The sequence below is a fragment of the Cnephaeus nilssonii genome (genome assembly GCF_951640355.1).
Source record: "Cnephaeus nilssonii genome assembly, chromosome: X".
Classification (NCBI taxonomy): Eukaryota; Metazoa; Chordata; class Mammalia; order Chiroptera; family Vespertilionidae; genus Cnephaeus; species Cnephaeus nilssonii.
In genome coordinates this window covers 96,621,222-96,647,731 of record NC_137071.1, presented here as the reverse complement: position 1 = coordinate 96,647,731, position 26,510 = coordinate 96,621,222, and positions in this window count along the sequence as shown.

Genomic DNA, 26,510 nt, shown 5'->3' with positions numbered 1-26,510 from the left:
ACTTTCTGAATAGTGATGAAAATATATTTAGCATTCTCCATTATAGATATACATTGTATGAACTCAATGATTGCATTTTTGAGATTATGGTTCTGAACATTTTCTTCTAAAGCCTCTTTCTCATAGAAATTTATCATTGTTCATTATTCTTTAGCTATAATGGACTGAATACAGAAAGATAGCCAGTCTGGACTATAAACAATACCTCATTCAAATTTGTAAAATTTGACAGTGTTCATTCAGAAATGTCTAGTAATATTTATTAAAGTAAGGCCTGAGGTGAGGTGGGAGCTAGATGGAAAGGGGAAGTGGGGAATATCAATAATACTGTCAACAATAAAAAAAAAAAAACTAAGAAATTAGTCTCTCTTTTGGAACTAAACTTTTTACCTGATGTTTCTGATTCTTACTGTCCAGTGAAATCCACTCATCTCACAACAGCCAGAGTGATCTTTTAAAAATACAGATTATGTGATTCCCCTTCTTAAAATGATTTTATATGTGGTAGATTAAGAGATACAAATATATCACATACCAGGATATGTGCCTCTTTTCAATGACTTTGTTTCTCCTTCTTTTAAGAGGTAAAGCCTATTTCCCCACCACCTTGAATCTCAGAAAGCATTCTGCCTTATTTCTGCTAAAGAATGTGGCAGGAATGATGTAATAAAAGTTCAGGAACCTTGGCTTCAAGTGGCCTTACAGCGTCTGTTTTCAAACCCTTGGAATACTGCTGAATTTGTCACTTAAGGAAGCTGGTCTAGACTAATGACAGATAAGTGAACATGTTGAGTGGAACACAGCTATCATAGCCAACAGCCAACAGAGTCTGCTAGATGTGTAAGTTAAGGCCATCTGGGAATTTGCAGCCCATTGAATCCTACAGATGAATACTTCCACATGAATTAGCCATTGAAAAACCAGCAAAAACCTGACCAGTTAACTCACAGGATCATGAGAAATACTACATCACTATAGCTTTATGACACTAAGTTTTGAGGTGATTAGTCTGGTAGAAGTAGCTAACTGATACAAGTGGCTTCTCGTTCCACTCTGTATTTTATTCTAGTTTCTCACCTTTGCCTATAAAACCCTCTATTATCTAGCATTGCCTCTGAAATGTGTATATATATATATATATATATATATATATATATATATATCCTCAACCAAGGGTTTTTTTTCCATTGATTTTTAGAGAGAATGGGAGAGAGAGGGAAAGACAGAGATAAATATCGATGTGAGAAAAATACATTGATTGGTTGCCTCCTGCACCTGCTTGACCAGGGCACAGGCCAGGGAGGAGCTTGCAACCGAGGTATGTGCCCTTGACCAGAATTGATCCTGGGACGCTTCAGTCCACAGGCTGATGATCTATCTACTGAGCCAAACTGGCTAGGGCTAAAATACCTTTTTCAATGCTATCTTTCCTATTCTTATCACAATCCATCTTGTTGCAAAATCCTGAAGTATAGAATTGTCCTTGACATCTCCCTCTTCATCAACATCCTTATTAGCAAGCATGTTTTTCTTTCTCTAACCCTATCATGGCCAGAGACCAGAACATGAACTATCTATCTCTCACAAATAAAAATAGGCCAGAATGTTAAGCCTCAAATCATTTCCACTGGCAGTAAAACTCAAAGCAAACACTTCCTGACAGTTTATCAGCATAGGTAATCTAAAGTTTGCCAAGATTTATGATGATGAAAATACTTAGTTTTATGAGGGTATGAGTAAATATGTATTTGCATAACATTTATGGAAGGCAATTCTGTAATATCTATTGAGAATTAATATATGTATATCTCTAAGAAATAATAAGACTACTTCAAGGTAGTTATCCTAAGGAAATAAATAAAAAGAAGAGCAAATATATATATATATATATATATATATATATATATATATATATATATATATATTTCCATGTCAAGATTTTTAATGGCTACTTCTTTTTCCTTTGTATTGATGTTAATAATTTATCGAATAAATCCCTGTTGATAGACATTTCGATTATTTCAAATGCAATTTTAATATGAAAATCCTAGTGTGTGAGTGTGTGTGTGTGTGTGTGTGTGTGTTTGTGTGTGTGTGTGTATTGTTAAGAAAAAAAAGTAGTAGATCAGAGGGAAGGTAGGGGAGGGTGGAGGTAAGGCAGAGAGATCAACCAAAGGACTTGTATGCATACATATAAGCCTAACCAATGGACACAGACACCAGGGGGTTGAGAGCATAGTGTGTGGGGGGGGGGTTGCAGGGCAATGGGGGGTTAAGGACACATATGTAATAACTTAATAAATAAAGAAAAAAAGTAGTAGAGTATGAAATATGTTTGTTATTATTCTTTTTTACACTTACAGCACATATAGTAATGTGCCATCACAGGTTGAAACCATATTTCAGAAGATAATTATTTCAAAGCAAATCTGATAGTAGAGGAAGGGGCAACTTGTGTTTTGTTTTGCTTTGTTTTCTTCAGCATAGGAATTTTGGGATCAGATAAAGGGAGGCATAGTCTAAGGTATTTGTACCCATCAGTGTGAGGTGAGCTGGCCTCTGTTTCATGTAGGCAGACTAGAAACCTTGAGAGGCTCTTATTAAAGGCCATGAGAGTAGAGTGGTATCTAATAGCTAATCTTAAATTATCTGCATTGTATTTCAATTCAGCAAAGTTTTGGCAATGTTATACTCTTATAAGAGTTGTATTTTGGAGAAATGTAGGAAAAGTCACATGGTAATGTTATGAGAAAGGCTTTAGGAAAGGCAGTTAAGAGGTGATAGGAGCCGAAACCAGTTTGGCTCAGTGGATAGAGTGTCGGCCTGCGTACTCGAGGGTCCCAGGTTCAATTCCGGTCAAGGGCATGTACCTTGGTTGCGGGCACATCCCCGATGGGGGGTGTGCAGGAGGCGGCTGGTTGATGTTTTTCTCTCATTGATGTTTCTAGCTCTCTGTCCCTCTCTCTTCCTCTCTGTAAAAAAATCAATAAAATATATTTTTTTAAAAAGAGGTGATAGGAGGAGAAATGCAAGGTTTGGAGCAAAGGATCATAGCAAGGCAGTTGTCTTAGGTGATGTGCAGAAAAGATGCATCACTCACACTGTCAGCCTCAAAATTATAGTGTGAGGAGAAGCTTTTAAATATATTTGACTTGATGAGGTCAAGCCAGATGGGACTTAAACTTTACTTGGGTAATAAAGAGAAGTATAATTCCTGAAGAGTGAAGAATTTAAAGTCAACATCAACAAGATTTGATGTTTGTTATCATTAAAACAAAATGATTTTTTAAAAAACTTTTATATAAGGACATGTGGGTCAGATAACACATTGGAAGGGGAACTCATAATTCTCACTGATTGTATATTCTGAGATAGGAGCTATAGTTTACTTGTGCTTTCTGTGAAAGATGTTAGTAGCTCATATTTGTGAGACATGCCCCCTCAAAAAGTATCTACACTAATAAAAGAGAAACATGCAAATTAACCATCACTCTGCTACTCCCACAAGCCATGCCCACCAGCCAATCAGGAGCGAGTATGTAAATTAACCCAACCAAGATGACTTCAGCCATGGAGCTGGAGCAAGCAGGAGGCTTGGGTTGCCCCCGGCAATGGAGAAAGCCAAGCTTCCCTCCCGCCCTGACTGGACCTGGCCTCCACTGAAGGCTACAAAGTTTCAATTATAGAAGATAAATAAATCCTAGATACTTGCTTCCAGCCAGCCCTGTCCTCCACTCAAGTAGGTGCTGAAAAAAGAAAAAAAAAAAGATAAAAAGGAGGGGCTGGGACCTTGGGTCACTGTGGGGTGATCAGGCCAGGATGGGATGGCAGGGGTCATTAGGGGTAAGCAGACCAGCAGGGGGGCCAGTTGGGGGTGAGCAGGCCATCAGTGGGGGTCAGTTGGAGGTGATCAGGACAGAGGGGTGGGGACAGTTTGGAGTGAGCAGACCATCAGGGGGTCAGTTGGGGTGAGCAGGCCAGTGGTGAGGGAAGATGGGGGTGAGCAGGCCAGCAGGAGGGGCAGTTGGGGGTGAGCAGGCTGGCGGGGGTGGCAGTTGGGGGTGAGCAGGCCAGCAGGCAGAGTGGTTAGGCGCAATCAGGCAGGCAGGCAGGAAGGTGAGCGGCTGGAGCCAGCAGTCCCGAATTGTGAGAGGGATGTCCAACTCCCGGTTTAGGCCCTATCCCTATAAACCTGCAGTAGGACATCCTTCGAGGGGTCCCAGATTGGAGAGGGTGCAGGCCGGGCTGAGGAACACCCGCCCCCATACATGAATTCCATGCACCGGGCCACTAGTAATATAATAAATAAAAATAGTTTTGCATGAACTTGTTTGAGAGGGCAGGAACACTCCTTTCTATATATAACATCAAATAATTGTAGAAAAAGTTTATAATAAGAAAAATTGTCTTTGGGAATCTTGTATTAAAAGCCCATACCTTTTGGTGTCTCCCTATGAGTTCTTGTGTAATCCTCCTGTCTCTCCTCAACACTGCCTATCATGTAATCTCTCAGTAGATCCAGAAGTAAAATCAGCTGTTCACCATCTAAGTGTCAGAGCCATAAAGAGGAAAGCTTAATACTTAAGTACAGGGAAGAGCAGCAGGCATACTTCTGTGGAGTTTCTAAGCATGGACTCCTTGACTTGGTAGACAGCCATAGACTGAAAATCTATAGTGAAGTAAATAAGAAGGGCATGAATATTGTACAATGTTAAAATACTAACAGACAGAAGATAACTTTCATACACATTCATGTATGTGCATATAAATAAAAGGGATCTAGGAATAGAAGTAATATTAAGTAACACCTATATCCAAAGCACTGTACTTGGTAGGTGATGGATATTACTCAGACTTTCATGCCAGCTAGCTTCAGTTTAGGTTTTGTTTATGGAAGGCACAGGGGGAGACTAAATGACAAGAAAATTAGAGAATGCATATTTCTTTTCTTTCTTATAGTTCTTGTAAAGCCTTTGAGAAAGTCTGAAGCAGACTGACTGGCCTACACTTCTGAGTTTTGCATGACAGTACAGTTCTAGGGGTCAAATGCCAACTTTTTCTCTGGTAGTCTTGGTAGTGCAGTGCTATGGGCACTAGATCCAGCCTCAGCAACAACAGTGATGAATGGCCAAATTCACTGTATTTTTCAGGATCAGTAAAAAATGAATGTTATAAGGTATTTAAGCTTTCACTGAACAAATTTACAAGCATGATATAACAGTTGTATTTTAAGACATAAATATTTAAACATCTCAGAAATTAAAACTACTTCCGCTATTTAAATTTGAAAAAAAAATTAGATATCAGTGGAAAAAGTGCAAACATTTTTAGACTATATGTGAGCTAAACAGAGGCCCACTATGCTGCAAGGTCAAGGCCAGCCCCTAATCACCTGTCTCATGAAGTTCATGGGAAAGGCAGACAAGCAATTTCCTTTTAAGTGAATCAGAGGTTATATAGATTGCTTCACTCCTCTTTCTTTAGTGATAACTTGATGACATGGCCACACCTAATTAAGAGTGAGGGTGGGAAATTTAACCTGTAGCTGAGTGTTCATGTGCTCAGGTAAATTCATTGACTTTAATAAAGATATGCTTTTTTTATTGGCAAATAGAAATCACTTCCACAATGTGTTAAAAAACCAATTTCACAGTCTTAAATTTATATCTGATATACCTAATAAGGTTTCCATTTTCTGGTCTTCATAGACCTCCTAACTGCCAGAACCAATTTCCTATGAGCCAGAATTTCTACTTCTAAGAATATAAATTCATTTAACAAATATTGATCAAACTCCTACTATATGCTCAGAACTCTCCTAGTAGCTAAGGATATGGTTTTGAATAAGATAAATATTATCCCTGCCCTCATGGAGCTTATTTTATACTGGGGGATCTGATGATAAAGTTAAAGAAAGTTACTACAAAATATGGACAAATGTTAGCAAAAGTAAAAGCAGCTAGCACTCCTACCTTAAATATTTTATACCCAAAGCAAAATTGCAAAGAGAACACCATGTATGATCATTAGATATATAGTTATGTATTTTATAAAACTTCATGAAATAATCACAATATTAAGTGTGTATGCTATACACAGGCTACAAAAAGAGACAGAGCCCTAGCTGGTCTGGTTCAGTAGACAGAGTGTCAGCCTGGGGACCAAATGGTCCTGGATTCAATTCTGGTCAAGGGCATGTACCTCGGTTGCAGGCTCCTTTCCTGGCCCGGGCCCTGGTCAGGATTGGTGCAGGAGGCAACCAATTGAAGTGTTTCTCTCACATTGATATTTCTCTCTGTCTTTCCCTCTCTACTCCACTCTCTCTAAAAATCAATGGAAAAATATCCTCAGGTGAGGATTAAAAAGATAGAGAGAGAGAGACAGAGAAGGACCCAGAAACTCCAATTCTGGGTATTTATTCAAAGAAACCCAAAACACTAAATCAAAAAGACATGCATACATGTCTATTGCAGCATTATTTACATTATCCAAGATATGGAAGCAACCTAAGTGTCCATCAATAGATCAATGAAGAAAGAAGTGGTGCATATTCACAATGGAATATGATTGAGCCATCAAAAAGTAATGAAAACTTGCCAACTGCAACAATATGGATGAACCTAGACTCTAGGTCCTAGAGGCTATTGTGCTGAGTGAAATAGGTCAGAGAAGAACGATGCCAAATTATTTTACCATATGTGGAATATAAAAAAACATACAAAATAAGTAAAAAAGCAGAATAGAAACAGACTCATAGATATAAAAAATATCTTGAAAGTTGCTGGATGGGAGACAAGTTGGGGAGATGGTTGAAAAAGGTGAAGAGATTGAGAGGTACAAATTTCTAGTTACAAATAATCATGGGGATGTAAAGTACAGCTTAGGGAATATAGTCAATAATATAATAACTCTGTGGTATCAGAAGGGTACTAGATTTATCAAGGTGATCACTTTGTAAGTGATATAAATGTCTAATCCTGGGTTTATATATCTGGAACTATAATATTGTAGGTCAAGTATAATTTAAAAATAAAAAGTTAAATAAATAAGTAAAGAGTATATGATGCTATAAATTAAATCTCTTTAATTCTAAAATATAGAAATCAAGATATATGACATTCTCTGATTAAAGGGGGAAAAAGAACCTAATGTCTCAAAATTAGAAAAAAAATAATTTTAAGAAACTCTTGGGTAAGAAGCAAAATACATTGAAATTTCAGAATTCACAGAAATCAATTGCAATGTAAATTAATATCAGTATCTGTAGGGCAGGGGTCCTCAAACTTTTTAAACAGGGTTCAGTTCACTGTCCCTCAGACCATTGGAGGGCCGGACTATAGTTTAAAAAAATCTATGAACAAATTCCTATGCACACTGCACATATCTTATTTTGAAGTAAAAAAACAAAAAGGCAAAAACACCCACATGTGGCCCGCGGGCCGTAGTTTGAGGACGCCTGCTGTAGGGTATAGGTAAAGCTGTGATTAGAGAAAAATCTATAACCTTAATGTATGTCAGTAAAAAATAAAGAATAAAAACACTGAGACAGGAGGCATCTAGAATCAATTAGATAAGGAACGATAAAATAAACAAGAGAAAAGGAGTAATTGGATAAAAAAGAAAAACTCATGAACATGGACACCAGTGTGGTGATTGCCAAAGGAAGGGAAGTGGGGGAGGTGGAGAAGGTTATAGGGGGGGATAAATGGTGATGGATGGAGACTTGACCTGGAGTAGTGAAGACACAATGTAGTGTACAGATGATATGCTGCAGAATTGTGCACCTGAAACCTATATAATTATGTTAAGCAGTGTCTCCCCAATAAAGTTAATAAAAAGGGAAAATGTATTTAAAATAACAAATAAAAAGAAAGAAAAGCAGGGGGAGGAATTAATAAAATAAAAGTAGAAATAAATTAGAAAAATAGCAATAGAACTTATAAATAATCCTAAATTATGATTCTTTGACTAAAAACAAGTAAAATAGGCAAATTTTCACCTAACCTAGTCAGGAGAAAAAAGCATAAATATTTAAAATATTAAATAATAGGGAAATAATCATATTAAGATATAAAATTAAAACCAAAATAAAAAATTTAAAACTCTATACTAATAAATGTGAAAACTTGAATGAAATACACAATTTCTACAAAAAAGTAGCTTGCCAAACCTGACCACAAAATTGATAGAAAATAACAACAGAATAATTTTCACACAAGAATTTGATAAAATTATTAAAGCAACTAGTGGCCCGGTGCATGAAATTTGTGCACTGGGGAGGGGGCCAGCCAGCCTGGCCTGTGCCCTGTCATGGTGTGGGAGCCCCGTGATGAATTGTCCCAAAGAGGTAGGCCCTGCCCACACATCCAGGGATCCTTGATGGATTGCCCCAAAGAGTAGGCCAGAGCTGCAGACCCCCAGGCCTCTGCTCTGTGCCGGAACCCGCCGGACCTGCCTCCTCCATGCCATGTGGAGCCGTGGGATCTCCAGGCATGGCCACACGCAGAGCTGGAAGGAGCCAGGACTCCCAGGGAGGCTCTGTGCCACAGATGCAGCGTCAAGCCCAGCCCCACCCATCTGCGTGAGCCCGCTGTGCTCACAGCCATCTTGTGACAGCATGAGGGCATCATGGTGTGAAGGCATGAGGACCACCTAGGCTTTTATTAGTAAGATTATCTCACTTAACAAACACAAAAACAAAATCCAGTTCATATTAGTTCACTGGAAAATTCAATCCAGCTTTAATTTTTTTTTTTAATTTATCTTGATTGTTGAAAGTATTACAGATGTCCATCCACATTTTTCTGTTTACCCTCTCCACCCTGCATCTGCTCCCCCCCACCCAGGCTTTCATCACACTATTGTCTGTGTCCATGGATTATGCATATATGGATATAAGTTTTTTGATTAATCTCTGATGGGGCTGACCAGCAGACCCTGAGTGACAGATGGATGATTACTCTGACACAGGATTGCTGTGAAAGAGAGGGCTAAGGGACTGCCTGGCTAAAGGAACAAGTCAGCCTCTCGATCACCTGCCTCTTCAGATTTTTATTGTAACAGCAGTTTGAGATAAAGTTTATATTTTAGATACAATCAGTAGGGTAGGTAATCTTAGGAGGACACATGTGTCTGCAGTGTCTTTTAAGCAAGGACACCTAAAGATTAAGCATAAAGATTCTGGTAAACATCCAAGGGTCCGTACATACACAGACTTGTTTGGAAAGGTCAAGGAACAATTAGGGGCATTCTGAAAAACAAGGGCAGGCCACCTTCAGCCAAATTCCCTTTTTGGAATTACCTCCTTACAGACTTTCCAACCAAGTCTCCTGTGCTCCCCAACAAATTTCGTCCCCCCATCCCCCCCACTCCCACCTTCTCTCTGAGATTCACCAGTTTGTTCCATGCTTCTATGTCTCTGGATCTATTTTGTTCATCAGTTTATAAAGTTGACCTATGATATTATATTATTTTCAGGTGCACAACCTAGTGATTAGATATTTAATTAACATGAAGTAATCACCCTGATAAATTTAGTATGCATCTGGCACCATACATAGTTATTAAAATATTATTGACTATATTTCTTGTGCTATACTTTCATCCCTATGACTATTTTATAAAATCAGCTTGTGCTTTAAATCCCTTCTCCTTTTTTTAAGTATGTTTTTATTGATTTCAGAGAAGAAGGGAGAGGGAGAGAGAGACAGAAACATCAGTGATGAGAGAGAATCATTGGTCAGCTGCCTTCTGCAAGCCCCACACTGGGGATGGAGCCCACAACTTGGGCATGTTCCCTGACCGGGAATTGAACCATGACCTCCTGGTTTATAGGTCAATGATCAACTACTGAGGCATGTGGCCAGGCCCTTCACCTTTTTTACCCAGTCCCCCAAAACCCCTCCCCTCTGGCAATAGTAAAAATGTTCTCTGTATTTATAAATTTATTTCTGTTTTGTTTGTTCATTTATTTTTTCTTTAGATTTTACATATAAGTGAAATCATATAGTATTTATATTTGTCTTTCTATATGTCTGTTTTGATTATATTTGTTATGTAATAACCAAAAAAGTAGTACAGTTTGGTATCTGGTATTGTGATCCTTCCAACTTTGCTTTTCTTTCTCGTGATTGCGGAGGCTATTTGAAGTCTTTTGTGGTTCCATATAAAGTTTTAGAATACTTGTTCTAGATCTGTGAAATATGCCATTGGTATATTAATAGGGATTGCACTGAAACTATAGGTTGCTTTGGGTAGTATGAACATTTAATGATGTTAATTCTTCTAATCCACTTGCTTGTACCTTCTTCTATTTCTTTAATCAATTTCCTATAGTTTTCTGAGTAGAGGTTATTTTACCTCCTTGGTTAAGTTTATTCCTAGGTATCTTACTTTTTTGTTGCAATGGTAAATGGGATTGTTTAGTTTCTCTTTCTGAGAATTCATTATTGTTGTATAAAAATGACATTGATTTCTGGATGTTAATTTTGTATCCTGTGACTTTTCTGAATTCATTTATTAAATCTATCATCTTTTGTGAGGAGTCTGTAGGGTTTTCTGTGTATAATATGTCATCTGTGAACTAGAGGCCTGGTGCATGAAATTCGTGCATGGGGGGGGTTCCTCAGCTCAGCCTGCACTCTCTCCAAACCAGCAGTTGGACATCCCTCCCACAATCCGGGACCACTGGATCCTAACCACTCACCTGCCTGCCTGCCTTATTGCCCCTAACCCCTCTGCCTGCCTGCTTGATTGCCCCTAACTGCCCTCCCCTGCTGGCCTGATTGCCCCTAACTACCCTTCCCTGCCAGCCTGATCACCCCTAACTGCCCTCCCCTGCCGGCCTGATTGCCCCTAACTGCCTCTGCCTTGGCCCCCGCCATCGTGGCTTTGTCCAGAAGGAAGGCAGGACATCCAGAAGATGTCTGGTTTACCCAGTCTAATTAGCATATTACCCTTTTATTAGTATAGATAATGACGGTTTTACTTCCTCCTTTCCAATTTGGATCCCTTTTAGTTTTTATTCTTGTCTGTTCACTGTGGCTAGGACCTTCAGTACTATGTTGTATAAGAGTGATGAAACAGACATCCCTATATTGCTCCTGGTCTTAAGCGAAATGTCTTGTTCCTGATCTTAAGGGAAATGCTTTTAGATTTTGCCCATTGAGTATGATGTTGGAAATAGATTTTTCATATATGGCTTTTATTATGTTGAAGTCTCATCTCTCTATTCCCACTTTGCTGAGAGTTTTCATGATAAATGGTACTGGATTTTGTTGAATGCTTTTTCTGCATGGATTGATATGATCATGTATATTTTACTTTCATTTTGTTTTTGTGGTTTATCACATTTATTGATTTGCAAATATTGTACCAATCTTGCATCCTCAGAACAAATTCCACTTGGTCATAGTGTATGATATTTTTAAAGTATTTCTGAATCTGATTCACTAATTTTTTTTTTTAGGATTTTAGCATCTATGTTCATCAGGAATGTTGGCCTGTAATTTGCTTTATATTATCTTTATCTGGTTTTGGAATGAGGATAATGCTTGCCTCATAAAATGATCTTGGAAGTCTTCTCTCCTCTTAAATTTTTTTAACTACTTTGAGGAGGATATGTGTTAATTCTTCTTTGAATATTTGGTAAAATTAACCTGTAAAGCCATCTGGTCCAGGACTTTTGTTTGTTGGGAGGTGTGTGTGTTTTTAATACTGCTTTAATTTCATTAGTTATTACCAGCCTATTCAGGTTTTCTGATTCTTCCTGAGTGAGTTGTGAAAGACTGTATATTCCCAGGAATTTGTTCATTTCACTCAGGTTGTCCAATTCGTTGGCATATAATTGTGCATAACATTTTCTTACAATCCTTTGTATTTTTGTGACATCAGTTGTTATTTTGTCTCTTTCATTTCTGATTTAAATTGTTTCCTCTCTCTTTGTTTCTTGAGTCTGCCTAAATGTTCATCAGTATTGTTTATGTTTTCAAAGAACCAGCTCTTGGTTTCATTGATCTTTTGTATTGTTTTTTTTAGTTTCTATGTCATCTATTTCCCTTCTGATCTTTATTATTTCCTTCCTTCTATTACTCTGGGCTCTTCTTGGTGTTCTCTTTCTAATTATTTTAGTTGTAGGTTTAGATTGTTTATTTGAGATTTTATTATTTTTTGAGGTAGGTGTAATGCTAAGAACTTCCCTCTCATGTCTGCTTTTGCTGTGTCCCATAGATTTTGAGTTATTGTGTGTTTGTTTTCCTTTGTTTCCAGGAAGTTTTTTTTTCTTAATTGATTTAATTGTATATTCATTCATTGTTTAATAACCTGCTATTTAGTAGCTTCCATGTGTTTGAATGTTTTTAAAGTATTTTTTTAAAATTGTAGTTGATTTCTGGTATCATGCCTTTGTGATCTGAGAGGATGCTTGATATGATTTCAATCTTTTTGAATTTCTTAAGACTTCTTTTATGTCCTAACATGTAGTCTGTCTTTGAGAGTGCTCCATGTGCACTTGACAAGAATGTACATTCAGCTGCTTTGGGATGAAATTTTCTGTAAGTATCAATTAAATATATCTTATATAGTGTATTTTTTAAGATCACTGTTTCTTTGTTGATTTTTTTTTGGGGGGGGTCAGGAATATCTATCCACTGATGTCAGTGCTGTGTTAAAGACCCCTACTATAACTGTATTGCTGTAGATCTCTCCCTTAAAGTTCACCAAGTGTTTTTATATATATTTAAGTGCTTCTATATTTGTTGCATATGTGTTTACAAGGGTTATATTTTCTTGTTTGATCTATCTCTTTAATATTATGTAGTGAACTTCTTTTTCTCTTGTTATGACCTTTATTTCTAAGTCTATTTTGTCAGATATAAATATTACTACCTCAGCTTTTTTTTCCCATTTCCAGGAAATATTTTTCCCATTGCTTCCCTTTCAGTCTATGTGAATATTTTGTTCTGATGTATATCTCTGGTAGGCAGCATATATATGGGTGGCATTTTCATATCCATTCAGCTACTCTATGTCTTTTGATTGGAGCATTTAATCCATTTAAAATAAGGTTATTATTGATAGATACTTAATTATTGGCATTTTTCTTTATACATATGTTTCTCCCTCTCTCCCTATTTCTTCTTCTTAAAGCAGTCCCTTTAACCTTTCTTGTGATGCTGGTTTTGTGGTAATGTATTCATTTAGACATTTTATTTGTCTTGAAAGCTCTTTATTTCACCTTCAATTTTAAGTGATAGCCTTGCTGGATAGAGTAGTCTTGGATTCAGGTCCTTGCATATTTTATGACAATCTCTTCTAATCTTAAGTGTTTCTGTTGAGAAATCAGTTGACAGTCTAATGGGAACTCCTTTGTAGGTAACTTTCTGTCTCATGCTGCCTTTGAGATTCTTTCTTTGTCTGTAACATTTGCCATTTAAATTATGAAGTGTCTTGGTGTGGATCTCTGGGTTCATCCTCATTGGGACTCTGGGTGCTTCCTGCACTTATGTGACATGTGACTTTTTCCTTCATTAGGTTAGGGAAGTTTTCTGTCATTATTTCTTCAAACAAGTTCTTTATTCCTTGATCACTCTCTTCTCCTTCTGGTACCACTACGATGCAGATGTTGTTACATTTTACATTGTCCCAAAGTTCCCTTAAACTATCCTCCTGCTTTTTAATTCTTTTTTCTTTCTCCTGCTCTAATTGGGTGTTTTTTCTTCCTTATCTTTCAAATCACTGATTAGATCCTCTGCTTCATCCAATAGAGTTTTAATTCTTTCTTGATATCAGATATGCTATTCTTACTTTTCAATTGGTTCTTGTCCATGGTTTCTATATACTTTTTCCTGGTGTTGAAGTTCCCACTAAGTTCCTTGTAATTCCCAATAAGTTTCTTGAGCAACCTTATAACCTTTACTTTGAACTCTATATCTGAAAAATTGCTTGCCTTAATTTCATTTAGCTCTTTTATTGGAATTTCTTCCTATTCTTTCATTTAGGACTTGTTTCTTTGTTTCCCAATTTTGGCTATCTCTTTGTGTTTGCTTCCATGCATTAGATAGGTCTGCTATGACTCCCAGTTTTCATGGGTGGCACTATGTAGTAGGTGTCCTGTGGGCCCCAGTAGCACAGTCTCAATGATCTTCTGAGCTGGATGCGCTAAGAATGTCCCTTGTGTGAATTATGTGGGCCCTCCTATTGTAATTGGGTCTTGATTATTGTTGGACTGTTCATGTCTGGGATCAACCATCAGGGTGGATGACTATGAGGCTGAATTCTTACCATGCATGCAAGTTTTTGTACATGTGCTGGCCTCCTTGATGCTCTCTAGGCCATACCAAAGTCTCTCAAAGTTCCCTGCACACTTCTACTTCTGGCTCACAGCATTTAGGTTTGTTGGGATCAAGGCCAAGGCTGCTCCCTAGAACCCTCCTCACAGACCCCATATTGGATCTATTCTTCATATTAGAGTTTTATAATAAGTTGAGCTCTATTAAGCCAATAAAAGAGATGTATTTGCATTTGAATCTTAGATAATTAATACTAATTTAACAAAAAAACACTATATCCACTCCCTTAAAGATTATACTTTGTTCACTTCTTTTCTTTATGTATAATTTTGTCTCAATTATGGTAAGCCTTCACAGGATATTATGCTAAAGCCAGGAGCTCCTTGTAGAATAGAACCTCTTTAAAGCAGTCAACTGTTAAAGCTTAAAACATTGAATAGAAATAGCAGGCTTTGGGGGTGAAATTACAGGTTTCATAAATTTATAATATGAGGATCTGTAGTTCTGTGAGATAGAGGAGAATCCATTAAGGTTTATTATTTTCCATTAAAAGCAAAAAACATGCTCAAGGAGACTGTTGTTAAAACTGACTTGATTTAAGGAGGAAAGATGTTGCATAAACACATGAATCACTAAGAAATGGTTGATCATCTTTGCGTACCTTATTATAAGAATCTTTTAATACCTGCTAATTACATGCATTTGATATCATATGTATGGGGGCTGTTGAATATAATAAAAAACACTATAAGCTGCATTAAAGTATCACTTGTTAAAAATTATTTTAGATATTTGTTTAACTAACATAAGAAATATTAACTAAATGTGCTCTCATATTTGAAACCTGCTTTACATATAACCTCATAAATTAATTTATCTGTGCTTGGTGGTCAGGTCTCTTCTTAAGAGATTGCTGAATGCCTAACTTCAGAAAAGTAAGGCACCTGAGACATTGGGTAGGGAACACAGTCCTCATTTTTATGTGCTATTGGATATTAACTCAAGCTGTACTATTGAAAGAGAGCTGTAGTATAGGAGAAAGAACATCAGATAAGAAAATCACCTCACCCCTCACAGCATCATTATCCTCATCTATAAAAGAGAAGTAACAGTACCAAGAAAATTCATGTTGTATGTTTTCTTCTAATATAAAAGGTGATTTTTAGGATAAATAATGAATGTGAAAGTCCTTTATACATTGTGACATTCCATATATGAAATATTATCTTTCAGTTTTTCTCTAATTACGGAATGTGTTTTTAGATGAATAAAATATAGAGGCAACATAAATGCAAGTCAATCATGTTGCACTGTGTGGTCAGTCCAATCAAGCCAACAAAAACATATTTTTGAGATGATTGTATAAGTAACAAAATTAATTTATTTATTGCCCCATGGACTTATGTAAACTTCTATTTTACATAATTATATTTTAAAATATATCTGTAGTCATTAACCAGGGCACTTTGAAAATGCACTTGCATTTAATACAGCAATATTTAAGAATTGGAAATAAAATAAAAATAGATCACACATAAGGAAATTGGCACTTAAAAATCTAAGTACACTATTTTTAAAAATGAGTCTGAATAACATTAATACCTTATATCAGGATAACATTTCATAGTTTTAAAAAATGTTTCCACTTGCATTACTCTATTTGATTTTTACACTCACCCTACATAGATATTTATATATCATTTTGCTGATGAGAAAATAGAGATTTTAGAGGTTATTTAGGGTACCACTGCTGGTAAATGGCAGAACTGCAGTAAAAATTAGTTTTTCTAGTGCCTAAATCATTGTACTAAGCATCATGATTGATTTATTCAAGAAATGTATTAGGACACACTGTATGTCAGCTTTTCCATATTTTAAGTAGAAACTTTCTTTCACATAACTGATTTTTATTACCATTGGTTTTAATATTGTTTCATTAATATGATAAATAAATGGCAATAGTTCTGCATATCTGGGTATATTCCTGCTACTATGGTTTTGCCTGTTATCTCTTTTGCTATGCTTTATATATTTCACATTTTAAAAGGTCCTACATGTCCTAAATGATTAGATATTTAAATCAGAGTGAGTAATTTTAAGGAGTTAGTTTTCTGCAGGGATTTGAGAGTGATGGGCACACAGTTGGAGAAATGGCTGGGAAATAAACACCCTATTGTGCCTGTCCCTGTGTATCCCACTACTCCATTAAGCTAAATAGACTGGTGTATTAGAGGATGGCGCTGAAGCTGTTCATCCAGTCTGGGTTAAAAATGTGAGGATCCATACAAGTAAAGTGGGATGAGATTGGGAATGGAGTTTTCCAGAAATTCTAAATGTCATGACATTTTTTATTTTTTCACAACAGAGGTTGTATGGACTGATGGGCAAGAATACTTAGTTGAGAGCCAGTGGCCACTTTGTGAGATGGGGAAGGTCACATTTCCTTTCCAATCTGCACACATCACATCTGTAATATATGGATATTGGGCTTTTCAAGAGAACATATAGGGCTCTTTCTAAGTTTTAGTGTAGGGATCCTTGTACACTACTTTCTGATTTAACAGCCTTCCTTCCCCTTTCTAACTGTCCTCAGCCTGGCAAATTCATACACATCCTTTAAGACACAGTGATAGCTCAAATGCAATCTCTCCTATAACATTACCCTGACATCCACAAGAATATGTTCCTACAAGCTTCTACATTCAACTGTATCTACTCCTAGTTTTATATGGTAAGCTATCATATTCACTTGTCCAAGAAAACTATCTCTCCTCTAAAACAGAATTTCCTGATGGCAGAGATCTTATCACATTAGTCTTTGTGTGCCCATTGCATATTAAATGCCCTTTGCAAACTAATTCTAGCATAAAACAGACACTAAATAAACGTCTATGGGAATGGTAGTATCAGGGCTATCTTCAATGAAGCACTGTCCCTAAAAGCATGGTCAGCATATGATAAGGGGTCTACCTTGTGCAGATCAAAGAGATTTACAAGACACTTGGTAGTATACATTCTCTTCTAATATCCATTCAAAAGGAATGATCAAAAGAAAGATATGAAGAGATGTTCTTTTAATGTTAAAAATATATGCACCCCTATGTTCATAGCAGCATCCTATCTAATAAAAGTGTAATATGCAAATTGACTGTACCTCCACTATACCCACAAGCCATGCCCAAAAGCCAATCAGGAGTAAATATGCAAATAAACCCAACCAAGATGGCTGCAGCCATGGAGAGCAGGAGGGAGGCTTGGGTTTCCCTGGCAATGGAGGAAGCCAAGCTTTCCGCCTACCCTTGCTGGCCCAGGCCTCCATTCAATACTACAAAGTTTCAATGATAGAAGATAAATAAATCCCAACAAAAATGGTGGCAGCCACGGAGCTGGAGAGAGCAGGAGGTTAGGTTTGCCACCAGTGATGGAGGAAGCCAAGCTTCTGCAGCCCCGGCCTGTTTGGCCTCTGCTTAAGGCTACAAAGTTTCAATTATAGAAGATAAATAAATCCCAACAGAAATGGCTGCTGCCACAGAGAGAGCAGAAGGCTTGGCTCTGCTCCAGGCTACAAAGTTTCAATTGTAGAAGCTAAATAAATTCCAGATACCAGGGCCTCCGCTTGGGTAGCTGGGGGGTGTGGCTGGCCTGCAAACCACCACAGGCCCCTTGCCCAGACCGCCCCACTCCCCAAGGGAACCCCCACCCTGATCCAGGACACCCTTCAGGGCAAACCAGCTGGCCCCCACCCATGCACCAGGCCTCTATCCTATCTAATAAAAGAGTAATATGCATATTGACCATCACTCTAACACACAAGATGGCTGACCCCATGTGGTCAAATATCCTGCCCCCATGTGGACACAAGATGGCCACCAGAAGATGGCCAGCAGGGGAGGGCAGTTGGGAGGGTCCAGGCCTGCAAGGGAGGGCAGTTAGGGGCGATTAAGCCTGCAGGGGAGGGAAGTTAGGGGTGACCAGGTCTGCAGGGGTAAACAGGCTGGCAGGCGAGCAGTTAGGCATCAATCAGACTGGCAGGGGAGTGGTTAGGGGGTGATCAGGCTGGCAGGCAGAAGTGGTTAGGGGCAATCAGGAATGCAGGCAGGCATGCAGTTGGGAGCCAGCAGTCCTGGATTGTGAGAGGGATGTCCCAGATTGGAGAGAGTGCAGGCTGGGCTGAGGGACATCCCCTCCCCCACGAATTTCGTGCGCCGGGCCTCTAGTTACTTATAATAGCCAAGATCTGGAAACAGACCATGTGGCCATGAGTAGATGAATGAATAAAAAAGCCATGGTAAATTTACATAATGGAATAATACACAGCCATAAAAAAGAATGAAATCTTACCTTTGCAACAGCATGACTGGAACTGGAGATTATTATGCTAAGGGAAATAAGCCAGTTATAGGAAGATGAATACCATATAATCTCATTTATATGTTGAATCTAATGAACACAATAAACTGATGAACAAAATAGAAACAGAAGCATTGATACATGGAACAGACACAGCTGTCAAAGGGGAGAGGGGACTGATGAAAGAAGGTGAAAACATTAGCCAAAGAATATATGTGCATAACCCATAAGCAGTGTGGTGATGGCCAGAGGGATGAGAGAGTGGTGGCTGAGTGGAGGTGGGCACTGGGGACACCTCTAATAGTGTCAACAATAAAAATAAAGTTTAAAAGAGTAAATGTGCATGGTAACTGGAATGTAGAATATTTTGTTTACAAAGCAGTTAGTGCCTTCATGACAATAAGATTCCCCTTCAGGCTTTAAGAAATAAAGAATTTATGTACTCAACTCCTATTGGAGGCAGCAGACATTGTGCATAACATATCCCATCCTTTATATAATAAGATGCAAACTCAGTGTATACTGGCTAAAAATGACTGAATTTTTAAAATTTATTATTTGAACATTTCCTTTATTGATTTTAGAAATGTTTTAACAGGTGTGTCAAATTCATTATTATTTCAAACTGAATCCTCTTTCATGATTTCTGACATTTGGCCGTATACAAATCCCAATAGGCACACCATTTTAACCATCCTTCATAGTATCTGAAAATCATACTATCTGGAATATACCAACTCATAGGTGTAAGTTTCTTCTGTACATATAAAGAATATAGGCTTCAGATTATTAACTGGGGAGATGCTTACATCCTGGCTTTTATTTTTAAATATATATTTTATTGATTTTTTACAGAGAGGAAGGGAGAGGGAGAGAGAGTTAGAAACATCGATGAGAGAGAAACATCGATCGGCTGCCTCCTGCACACCTCCCACTGGGAATGTGCCCGCAACCAAGGTACATCCCCTTGACTGGAATCGAACCTGGGACCTTTCAGGCTGCAGGCTGATACTCTATCCACTGAGCCAAACCGGTTTTGGCCTGGCTTTTTAATAGAACACATTTTCTTTCCTTTTGTTTATAAATCTTTCAGCACCTTGTGAATCTTAATTGCCTGATGTTATAATTCAAGGTAGAAATATAATAGCAGGCTTTATGACAGGTAAGTGCATACATTGAAATGGAGAAAAGGCAAGATAGAGCATTGAGAACAAATTTTAAAACCCATAGATATCAGCTGTCTTGAAACCACATCTGCACATCCATGGCCAGCTCATACCTCTCTCCTGTACTTCTCAATTTATCTCATCAAGGAGCATAAAGTATAGACCTGTTGCATCCATACATTGCACAAATATTTATTCAAGGGAATAAGAGTAATGGCTGTTACTTCACTGTTTTGATTTATGTAGACACTGAATTCAATAAAACTTAGTTCAGTTTGATGGAGAATCTGAAGTGTGGAGGCAGCAGACATTGTGTTTCCAGATCATAATTTACAGAAGTGTTTGACTCAAATTCTCCTTCTTCATTTATAGGTGCTTATAAAGGGCATCAGGAACACCCAGTAGGCAGGACTGGTAGGGGCAAGGAAGCATAGCTGAGTTGGCTTTTGTAGGCCAATTAGCTCAGTGAACAATTAGCTCTAGTACAATGGTTGGCTTAGAGGTAGGAAGATGGCCTAAAGTGGTCTAATCTATGTGACTTACAGAATTTTTGATGTGGCTTACCTCAGACCTTAAAATTAACTCAGAGGTGATAAGTTTCAGGAAAATAATACCATAATTAGAACTGAATGAGTTCTAAGGCTTATGTCCTATAACCACCAACATGCATTCAGAAATCTCTAAACCAAAAGATATCTCATAGCTTGCAATTTTAGTCATTGGAACCATTTTCTCAGGGGTCCAAAATAATTCATGGATTGTCTTATGAAAATGCTTTCAACAAGTGTGTAGCATAGGAAATGGTTTGAAATATACTTAAAGGTGATGTATATGCCAAAATATGTTATTGTTAGGGAAAATGCATGCACATAACCTAGGATATGAAGAAATAGAACAATTAAAAAAGAAGGATTTCACTATGTATCTTGATATATTTAGTTTGAAAAAAATTCCCCAAACTTGGGAGAGTGACAGAGATAATTGTGACATTTGAAAAAACAGAAAGACACAACATGGGAGATTGTTTGCTTTAACTTATGCACTAGAGATAGTTTCAGTTGCATAAGAAGATCAGATATGGAGTTGACTTGAAAACCAAAGCTTGAATTGAGGCAAAGCTATTGCTTGAAGTGATAAACTCATATACAGTTTTGTGTCCAGCATCTTATTAAACTACACCTCTGTTATGAACTGACAGAAGTTACTATTAGTGCACTTGCCTCACTTGTATTATCTTTCCAAAAGAAGTTGTGTGGGATAGAAGAGGAATATGGGATGAGGAATCAGAAGAAGTGGACTATAATCCTAGTTCTTCAAATTATAGGCACTGTAATCTGGGATAACTCATTTAATTTCTTTGCATCTCTGTACTCTCATCTACACAGTGGGAATAATGTTAATAGTCTAAATCTGGTTCTTAGTCAAATGTAATAATATGTAACAAATTACTTATTTTTATTGTTATTGAAATATTATACACTTATTACATAATATGAAAAAATATGGAACACTATAGCAACAAAGTTGAAAATCATCTACATGCATATCACCTTGAGATAATTTCTGTTTATGTTAATGCATTTCTCACTTTTGATGTATTCTTAATATAATTGAGATCATTATAAATAATTATCTATTCTTTACTTTGATTTAATGTGTGATAATCATTTCCTTGGGACTTTAGGAACATTTTGTAATATGATTTTAGTGGCTATATATTTATGGTATTAATTTATTTGTTTAATTAAGATTTGTCTATTTAGGTACTTGCAATTTGTGGTTTCTATATAATGATTCAGTGAAAATATGTATGTATAAATATTTCATTGACTTTTAGTTTATTTCTCTAAGCCAATTTCAGGAAGTGGAATTATTGAATCAAAGACTATGAACATTATTTTAAAATCCTCACCCAAGGATATTTTTCCATTGATTTTTAGAGAGAGTGGAAGAGAGAAGGAAGGACAGAGAGAAATATTGATGTGAGAGAAACACATCGATTGGTTGCCTCTAGCACAAACCCCGACCAGGGCCCGGGCCGGGGAGGAGCCTGCAACCCAGGTACATGCCTTTGACCATAATCAAACCCAGGACCCTTTAGTCCGTAGGCCGATGCTCATCCACTGAGCCAAACCAGCTGGGGTTATGAACATTTTTCAAAAGATTATGCACACTACCAAATTGTCCATTGAAAGTTTAAACTACTTGATTCATGACCGTGTCATTATGAGAATGTCTTACAGCAACTCTGCTAACATTTTGCCCTTAAAATTTTCAAATTTCATTCAAAATTTATCCTTGTATTTTGAATAATTATTTTGCAATCTTTGACTATTCATAAAATATTTTGAAAAAGATTTCTGGAGTAGCAACATGTTATATAAACAATATTATTATTTGAAGTCATTTATTAACACTTGTCTGCTGTCACCTCTGGGCTCAGAGGTGCCTGCCTACCCATGCCCTGGGCCTTGTCTATAGCTAAACCATAACCCTGCTGCACCATGATACACTTTTCAGAATTCTGATTTCTCAAGCTTTGCAATAAGCATCGAGTTTACTTGCTTTGGATTTCTGACTTGGTGACTGATCTATGAGAACTAAATTACTCAACCACAGCACTCCAAGGCCCACAGTTCACTTATTGACCTCTCTGAGGATACTCATCCCCTGTAGAGGCATCCTACAAATATTATGAAGTTGCTATTATTGGAGCCAATTTAATTCTGTGAAAATATTAGAGATGTTACTTGTTCTATTGCGTGGTGGCTAAGGGCAACATGAGATTAAGTATAAGGGAGATCACTTCATATTCTTATTTCCTATGGGAAATCACATCAAGTTTAAGTTTGCTTACATAAGTTATTTGAATAATTATATTGAAAACATAATTGTCAAATGTGTAGATCATATTGGTGGTAGAAAAGCAAGACAAGTAGCAAATTAAGATTTACAATGTGATCTAGATTCTGCTGGTATGAAATCTAGGCAAATGTTGCATTTAGCTAAATCAGCTCATGGAAAATACCAGTCCAACCATATTTTTGACTGAAGCAACAGGGAAGTAAACAAAGTTGGCTGAACTGATGGTATCTGTTTTATTAGGAATTAGTATGACTAAAACAGCTAGTAGGACAGAATGTGTCCCATGTTTAATTCCTGTTCCTTGATTGACTCTTACTTGGATATTTGCTTTTATACTGATCCCCAATAACTATTATTGGCTTTTTCCCCAAGCTGCCTTACCTATTTTCTCCTGGACAGCCATTCAGAGGTGCTCACTGATAGGGGCTAAATTTTCTTAAACTCGTTTTGTAACCCTTTCCACCTAGAATAAATTTCTTAACCCCCCTGCCCCATCTCATGAAAATGTACACACAGTTTTATAATTTTCCTCTGGCCAGCTACCACTGCTCAGATTAATTTCTACTGATCCTAGCAGAGACTATAAAGCAATTGTATTGCTCAATGGAATCAAATTCTAATTAATATACTAATTTAATTTACATGAGATGGTGTGTACCTATATAACACTACACAATACTAGTGAATCAACAATAAAGCCATCTAAGATAGCTTTGTGATTAAACTTTGGTGATTTTAAACAATGCCTGTCTGGACACATTTATAACATGAACTAAGCTTGATTAGGTGCCTGGCCTTTCTCACCACCCTCCACAGTGTTTCTCTCCTTCTTCCTCAAGAATGAAGTGCTCCCACAATCTCCTTGCTTTTATGACTATGAAATACTTCTCTTAGAAGATCCCATTAAATTCCTCTCAAAATGAGGTATAAGAAATGATGAGGCTGAAGATAGGCCTCTTTCCAAGAGAATTGGACTATTAACGATTGAAGCTAACATTGCTTAAATCAAGGTTATAGATGTCTACTTTCATGATGGCAGACACTTGGTACTTACACCAACTGCTCTTCCCTCCTACATTCACAGCAGTCACTACAGATTGATCATAACACTCTTTACTGCTGAGGCAAGAAGCATCTTCCTCAGAATCTTTCTCAATAAAATGCTTCAGGCAGTGACTGCTAACTAATCTGAATTGGTGTTTAAAATAAAACGTATTTGCTACCTGTGATTTTAATAAAACTTTTTTAGGATTGGGAAACACAGCTGATGGACATGTTTGGAAACAAAGCAATTTCCTCTGAAACCATGCCATGTAGAAAACGTTTCACAATCCACGTGTGATACACATATATCCTAGAAGAATTTCTCATCTTTCTATTGAGATATTTCAATTGCATAATAAAAAGAAGTTATTTGGATCAGATAGACATGGGTTTAAATTTCAGCACTGCAACTTATAATGTATGACCCTGATAGTGTTAAGGAACTCCTTTGAAACCGAGCTTCCTGTAGGTAAATGAGAATAAGTGTGCCTACCTGATACATCATAATTAAAATGCAAAAGGTTAAAGACAAAAAGAGAATCTTAAAAGTGGACAGACAAAAGTAGTTACCTACAAGGGAGCTACCATTATAATGTCAGCTGATTTCTCAACAGAAACTTTGCAGGCCAGAAGGGATTGGCAAGAAATATTCAAAGTGATAAAAAAAAAAAGCAAGGATCTATACCCCAAATTACCTTACCCAGCAAAGGTATCATTTATAGTCAAAGGACACATAAAGAGCTTTTCAGACAAGAAAAAGCTAAAGGGCTACATCACCACCAAACCAGTATTATGTGAAATGTTAAAGCGTTTTCTTTAAGAAGAAAAAAATATAAAAATGCAAATAATAAAATGGTAGTAAATACATATCTATCAACAATTGAATAAAAAAATAAACTAGTAGGAGAGAAATAGACTCATAGATACAGAAAACATTTGCACAGTTGCCATATGGGAGCAGGGTTGGGGGATGGGTGAAAAAGGTGAGGGGATTAAGAAGTGCAAATTGGTAGTTAAAGAATACTCATGGGGATGTAAAGTACAGCATAGAAAATATACTCAATAATATTCTGATAACTATATGGTGTCAGATGGTTGGTGAGATTTATTGGGATGATTACTTAGTAAGTTATACTGTATAATGACTAAGCACTGAGTTGTACACCTGAAACTAATAAATTTTATGTCAACTGTAATTAAAAATAAAAAAAAATGTTTTAAAGTAAAAAATATGTTATGTGCAACATGGATTGACCTAGAGTGTATCATACTAAGGAAATAGGACAGACCAAAAAAATCAAATACCATATAATGTTGCTTTATGTGGAATCTAAAGAACAAAACAAAGAAATAAAAAAATAGAAACAGACTCATAGATACAGAGAACAGACTGATGGCTGCCAGAGGAGAGGGGATTTAGGGGGCTGGGTGAAAAAGGTGAAGGAATTAAGAAGTACAAATTGGCAGTTACAAAATAGTTACAGGGATGTAAATGATAGCATATGAAATATTGTCAATAATACTATAATAACTACTATGGTGCCAGGTGGGTAAATAAAATATCAGGGGGAACACTATGTTAAAATGTATGATTGTATAACCACTATGTTGTACACCTGAAACTTATACAAAATAATATTAAATATAAACTGTAATTAAAAAATAAAAGTAAAAAGAAAGAAATACACACTAGGGATAAAAACCTTACAATTCATTTAATCACCAATAAGTATCCCAGAGTTGCAAGGGACTAATCAGTGGCTAATACTGGAATGGTTAAGGCCCTGCTTCTGCTTGCTGCATACACCACTGTTGTTTGATCACTTTCTTTTACCTAGTTTTCCTTGTATCTCTCTTCTTAAGTGATACCATATTAGAAAGAAGAACTTTCTTGCTCACTTTTTAACATAAAAGAGAATTTCTCTAAATTTAGATTTCCCTCAGATATTTCATCAGCATAGATTTTCAGTATCTCTGAAATAAGTCTCACCCCCAGCTTATTATGTTATACATTAATTATAAAGCAGTCAAAACTGACCTAGCACCTTTGGTGCATTGATATTTTTCAGCTTTTATCACTATTTTATTTCAAATAGGTTATGTTTGAAAGACATTGAAAATCTTCAAAAAAAAAAAAAGAAAATCTTCAAAATTCCCTGATTTTATAATAATTTCTTCCTTCCTGACAAGATGGTATGTCAAGTGCAGTTTTCCAGTATTTTCCTGCTTCTTAACAATCATTTACATTTGTATAATAGTGTGTAATCTAGAAAGCACTGTCCATCACTACTGTTTGTAACTCTCCCAGCAATACCAAGTAGTACCTAGGGCAAGTATTTCCACTTTTTGGCATATAAAAGGAACTAAGCTCAAGCAAGGTTAAATATTGTGCTTCAGGTCAAAATGCTAATACACAGTAGAAGTCAGAGTAGAAACAAATTCTATATGAAAGTTCAAATTGTAAGCATATCCCAATACATAAAACACACCCAGAGTATAATTTTAGTCAATAGAACTAATAAATATGATTTTATTTCCAGGTCAGATGAATATCAAAATCTCCCAAAATTCAATTTAATTTTGATTTGGAGCAATGCATTCTCTTTCTTAGATCTCAAAGAAGTTTTTAATTGTAAGATCAAGTACATTGTCGATTACACATTCAGAAAGCGATGAACCATTCCAAATCCAGTCAGCAGACAATCTCTGGACATGCAGAAAAACCTGCTATATTGTACTTTGCTGAAATAAAGTGTGTAACAAAACAATGATTTTGATTAATGCCATGAGGTCCTCT